The sequence below is a fragment of the Octodon degus genome, unplaced genomic scaffold (assembly GCF_000260255.1).
Source record: "Octodon degus isolate 3935 unplaced genomic scaffold, OctDeg1.0 scaffold00126, whole genome shotgun sequence".
NCBI lineage: Eukaryota > Metazoa > Chordata > Mammalia > Rodentia > Octodontidae > Octodon > Octodon degus.
In genome coordinates, this window is record NW_004524702.1 from 7,293,785 (window position 1) to 7,300,328 (window position 6,544).

Genomic DNA, 6,544 nt, shown 5'->3' on the forward strand with positions numbered 1-6,544 from the left:
AAAATAATGTCAAGACTAGCTTTGTGAATGCGATGCCTATTGTCTGTTTATAAAAACTTTGAAGTCTTTCACTCGTCGAAACTAAGGTGTTGTTATGATCTAGTTCACTTAGGTCATCTAAAAAAATTGCTAAGATATCTAAATAGGGGCCTCTTAGGCTTGAGAAAATGCTGGACAAGATTCCTTTTGGTGAATAAAGGAACAGCTGCCTGGAAATAATTATTTCAGTCTTTATTCACTAATGGGACCCCCAATAATTCCATAGCCTCATGTGAAAACATTCTTATATGAGACACACCTCAACGATCACTGCTAAATATGTTATCGTAACATATTTATATTGGTTATCATCGAAGAGTTAAGTTCTCAGTGGGTGAAACCATAATGTTTTCCTGTTACAAGATGCTCCTGGGTACAAAATTAAGAGATAAAGGTTCCCATATAGCATTATTGCTGATTTCATGTGTAATAAATGTACTCATGTTTTCTGGGTGTTCAAGTCTTCCAAGACGTCTCATTATACTAATAGCCTCCAGGCTAGGATTGTTTATGGTGATAATATTTCTTTCAGATGCAGTTATCTGCTTTTTTTCCCCATAATTTTATTGATAAACAAATAGCAATGAGACAGTTGCAAATCAAATCGGTAGGACAGTTTCAATAATTAACACACTGCATACATTCTTCCTAGTGGTTAATTGCTGTACAAGATGCGGACTTGATATCCTATTTACAAACACCATTAGAACAGATCCCTCTATTCATTAAGAGAATGTAACTATATATCTATCCTAACCACTTTGAATACACAGATACAATCGTCTGTATATCCTTTTTTTGTTAAGTTCTGTTACTTGAATATTATAGGTGTGTAAACTCAGCAAAATATTCTAAAAGAGTCCAGTAGCCCATAATAGTATTGGGTCTTCTGCTTGACTGGCAATGTCAGAAATCGTTGACCCGAGTCCCCTACAGCTCAACATAACAGCATGGCTTTACTTCTTATATTTTGTTTTTATACTTTTCTGCTGGATGGCCAAGACCAAGGTAAAGCAGGAGTTTTATGCAACAAGAGTTGTAGCTGATATCTGCTTTTCTTTTGCTTGTGTTCTGGCTATTTGTGATGAGGTACATGTCAACTCAATGTGAGAACACCAGCCAAGTGATTTTTTTTTTATATCTTATGTGATGTGTATGCTATTTATGTGCCTCTACTCTTAGATTTGCTCAGGCACTGAGCAGTCAGACAATCTCACACTGAAAATTAAATGGCACCCTATTAAAGGGTAATAAATTAGGTTAAGTTTCTTTATGTCTTTCAATATCTAGTAATTAGATATAGATATAGATATAGATATAGATATAGATATAGATATCTAACTAAAGAACTGTTCTATGCTAAGATGGACAAGTAAATGTGTTTCAAAGATAATAGTGTCATCATGATTGTCATGCTAACATGCTATGTGGCCATTGATCTCAAATTTTCTCTATGAAACTTTATAATTCCTATCTATTGACATTCTGCAGAGGTTCAACTTCTAAAATAACCATAATTGATAAGAAAATAACAGTTCTATGGCTATACTTTATATTTCAAAGACTTCCAGTTGAGATTATAATAATTAAACTCCTGATCCCACTTTAATACTGGTGCAACTGAACTTAGTGTTCAACAACTAAGTCTTAGAGATAAAATTTTAAAAGGTAACTGGGCTTAAAGGACAGCAAATAGTTTGGCTCTGATCCTCGGCTATGGTTTGTGTCTAGTTGTGCCCCCAAAGCCTGATGCAGTCATCGGGGCAGTCTTCTAGAGTTTGTGATGAATTCACGACCCAATGCAGGGATTATGAGTGTGAGTGCTAACCGGTCCTGGGGTGGGTAATCTGCATACAATATACGGAAGGGAGAGAGGCCTGATAGCTGCCTCAGCCATTGCCCCTTCCTCTGCTCTTTGCTGTTTTCCTTCACCATGAACAGCTGCTTTCTTCCATGTGCCTCTCTGCTTTGGAGCCAGCCAAGTATGGACTGAAACCTCCACTAACTGTGAGCTGAATAAACCTTCTGTTCCTTGATTTGTGTGTCAGGTATTTTGTCCCAGAAATAACAGAAAAATAACTGAGACACCCTTTATGGTCAATAAGGTCCCAGAAGCTGAGGGAACCTCTCTACAGAATCTTACAACTTTGGTGAGTCACCAAACCTCCTGAATAAGGAGCTTGTTGGAGCCCAGAGAACAGGGGTCAACCAATACATGGTGTCCAGAAACTAAAGTCATTAAAGGAAAACAAAACAAACAAATAAAAAACCCTCCCATATTTCCAAGGGGAGCCATGTGGTTTAGCACAGAATGGGATCCATCCTGGTGGCTGACACTGACAGGGGAGCCAAGAGGGTCTGATCATGTTTTCAAAACATGCCTAAAGAGCCTTAATTGACCCAGATAGATAACAGAAGGTAAAAATTTTTGTTGACATAGTTTTTCACTTTAATTTGGTCTTGAACACCCAGCAGAAAAGTATAACCAGAAACATATGAGTGTAATATCAATATGGGCTAAACATAGAAAGGGGCTCCAGTCATGGCCTCTTGCTGGCAGTTTCTAACTGCACGTGCAGACAGCTTTAGGAGCCAGCTGACTGCAAGTGCTACTCTGATCCCTGCAGAACGGTGCCTGGCGTGGCTCCTTCCCCAGTCTGCCTTTCCACTCTAGTGCTCATGCTCTGGTCACACACACCTTAATCTCTTGGTAAAGTTTATTCTCACCTAGAAGCTGCTGAACCCAAGTGATTATACAGCTGAAACTCACAACAAAGGTGCCAGACCCCCTCTTCCTCAGACAACCTTTGTGCCAAAGACTCCCACCCCCCATGCCCTAACAAGGACCTCACTAAGTTTGAAGAAGTCAGGTTCATTGTAGCCCACATTTGTCCTTGTAGCCCATTTTCTCAGAGGGGGAAGTACAGGGACAAGCAGTCACACACGTGAAATGGATAATGTAGGGTTTCATTAAGCTTTACTAAAGGAATTAATAAGAAACCTTGCTGAAGGCAGTTTCCACTTCTACAGGTAGACTTTGCATGTGCAGCAATTAGAAAGATGAAGGAGGGAGAGAGAAGTTAGACCATGAGAGGCACCAGGTAACACAAGCACCATGGGGCTTTGAGAAACAGTTGACCAAACAAAAACTTAAAAGACTAGGAAAACCAGCTCCCTCACCTACCTAGTGAAATGCAAGGGAGGTAAGGGGCAGCCACCTAACAACTCATATTTAGTATGTAAGACACACACACACACACACACACACACACACACACCTACACATATATCCATGTATGTATGTCCCCAGTTAAATGGCGCTATGTTGTTAACATGTCCCTTTTACTTATCATTAACTCAAAGTTGCCTTTCTATGAAGAATTTGAGCATCAGCAGAAGGAGCTGGAGAAAGTCTGCCATCCCATCATCACCAAGCTGTGCCAGAGTGCAGGTGGCAGGCCTGGAGGGATGCCTGGGGCTTCCCTGGTGGAGGAGCTCCTCCCTCTGGTGGTGCTTCCCTGGGGCCCACCATTGAAGAAGCTGATTAAGGCAACCCCAAATACAGATATAGCGTTCTTCCACAACCAGTACAACTGAAGGACCTCAGTCTGTAGCAAATTCTGCGGCACTTAAAGTTGAGCTGCTATAGCAAAGTACTGGGCATTCTCAACACTTGAATAATGGCACATGTACACAGGGAGACATGGCGTTGCACTTTCAGCGCTGTGCTATAAGTGGAAATGCAGTGTCTTCAACAAAAATAATTAAATTGACACACAAAAAAGTTGCCTTTCTATGAAGCTCTCCCTGCAACTTATCCATCACAAGAGGACAGAAATAATCAAACCCAAAGAGGAGTGTATGCAGACATGCATAGATTAGGATCATAGAGAGCAAATCAGACAATGACAACTTTCAGGCACCCAAGTGAGGAACTGGATGACCCTAGTTCTAAACCAAATGGAGGCAAAGCCAAAGATCCACAAGTATTTCACCTCGAAATGCTCCCTACTTATTCAGAGTAGCTGTCACCCTCCCCTCCCTTTCCTTACCTTCTAATAAATTGTCTTCTTTTACCTTAAACTCAATTTCTTTGGTCCTTTACTGACACGGGGTTTAGGATTGCTGGGAGCTGTGTGTTCTAATAAAGCAGTGGTGAAGCTTGCTGTCCACCCCTGGATGTGACCTTAACAGGCTTTTGGAATGTCCTAGGCTGTTTGCTTCTGGTGCTGCTGACTCGGGTGACATCAGTGGACTCTGGGGTCCTATGTCCATCTGATGCTTCCTTTGTTGTGGATGGGTTCCTCACTCTGAGACAATCAATGCTGGTAGATAAGGAGTTTTGTAAGCTCTACCATGAGTGCAGAACTATGGGCAGGGAAGAAAACCCAGGGAAGAAATGTTACCCTTTGGGATGGAAGTAAAATCAAGAAGAAAACCAGAGTGATTATTCCGAGACCTCTAGAAGTCTGGCCTAAGGTTTCTGGGCTATCATTTTGGACATAGGAACCTCCTTTCAGGACTTCCAAGACAACAGCTCATGGAGAGCGTGGGAAGGGACCTCAGGGGCAGCAACAAGGCAGAGCTAGTGCGGATGGTGCACGGACTGCACACTGCTCAGTACTGGAGAGCACCATTAGCAGGACTAGGGCTTGCCTGCCACTGCCTCCACCCCTGGAGTTGTGTAGTGCAGAGATCCTGAAGCAAGGACATCACATTTCAGCACTGGTTACTGTCAAATGTATGATGGGAATTGCCTCCAATGCAAAGTGAACCCCTAGTGTTTTATTTTATTGATTTTTTTTTTGTGGTGCCAGGGATTGAACTCAGGACCTTGTGCTTGCCAGGCAAGTGGACCCCTAGTATTGACTTGATCTGAAGGTGTAGGCAGGGTTGTGGGATCTTAGAATCTGTTTGTATTTGGATCTCTCAGAGCTCTTGCTACTCCTGCTCAACTCCAAAAGCTTCCTGGTCTTCTTACCTCTCCTTACCCATCTCCTCCCTCCCTGAAGGATGGTAATGCAGAGGCCTTAGGTAGGCCACAGGTAGGATGCTGGGCTGGTGGGATGCTAATGTAGTTGTCATGGTTACAGAGATAGCTCACAGCTCTAGGGATTTGAGCAGCATCATCCTTCAGGGTAGCTCACACTCACATCCTGATGGGCGCTCACATCCTGATGGAATTAGAAAAGGATGTGTGCCTTATTCCTTAGTTTGTTCAAAGAGTAACTGAAGTCACAGAAGAAAAATGACTCCCTTAGGGTCACATGGGTCTTTGGTGGCAGAGTCTTTTACTTCAATACATTTCTCATCAGACAATCACCTACCTCTATTGACAAACCTCACATCAGCACAGGAAGAGGCTGTGTCAATCAGAGTCCAGCCAAAAGACAGAAACCACACAGCAACTTGAACAGGGAGAATTCAGTAGATGAAGAAGTACCAGCCTGGTGTGGTGGCTCATGCTTGTAGTGGTCATGCTCTGGGATGCTGAGGCAAGAGGATTGCAGGTTTGAGCACAGCTTGGGCAACTTATCTAGAACTTATCTCCAAAACAATTAAAATTAAAATTGAAGAAAGGCTGGTGATGTCCCTAGTACATGGGTGGGGTTTCACTCTGTCTCATGGATAGAGACTTAAGGAATTCTGACTAGTGACTGATGGAACAGCAGGGCTAGCGGGCAGCCACAACCCCTAGAACTGAGACAGCACTCTCAGAAGGAGCACGTGTGGAAGAGGGCTCCCCCAGTGCGGAGCACACAGCTTGGCTGCAGAAGGTGAGCTGCAAGCTCACGGCAGTGGGGGACCCTGTGCAGCATTGTGCCACCAGGACCTTCAGAGAAGCAGCAACTCCCAGGGTGCGTGGCTGTCTGCCCATGCAGGCGCCTTGTGCCGCTGCTGCTGTGCACTGTGGAAATTTGCATATAGCAAGAGACTTGGGGGAGGGGGCAGCCCAGAAGCTGGAAGGGAGACCCCTTTCCCTCCAACTCCCTCCAGAACTCTCTTGCAAGAGGGCTTAATGCTAAGCCAGCTGGCAAAGGAGGGGTGCTTGGGGCCCAGCTCCACTACGGTAACTTGATCACTAGCACAGGGAAGAGAACTCAGAGTCCCGTACTTCAGAATATTTTGGTACTATCTGACTGCTCTCAGGTCCAGACCAAGCTTCCAGGCAGAAAAGTCTCCAGGCACAGGAAGGAGACCCAGGGACCAGGAATTCAGAGAGGTAAGCGTGGGGGTGACAAGCGTTCTCATCCAGGGAATGCTCCTGGGGAAGAGAGGGACTGTAACAACTTTTCCTTTTCCTTTCCAGTACTGGGACAGAATCCAGGAAATTCTAATTTTGAGATAGGTCTGACTAAGTTCACAGGCTGACTTTGAACTTGTGACTCTCTTGCCTCCTGAGTAGCTGAGATTATAGGTGTGCACCACCGTGCTGGGGCATTCCTCGTACTTCTCAACTGGAGTTTATTTATTTATTTATGTGGTACCGGGGATTGAACTCAGG

The 6,544-nt window shown here is 43.8% G+C and overlaps 1 pseudogene; it reads left to right on the forward strand.

Annotated features, from left to right (window-relative positions):
- LOC105743448 overlaps window positions 1-6,544 on the forward strand; it is a 27,490-nt pseudogene that overhangs the window by 646 nt on the left and 20,300 nt on the right.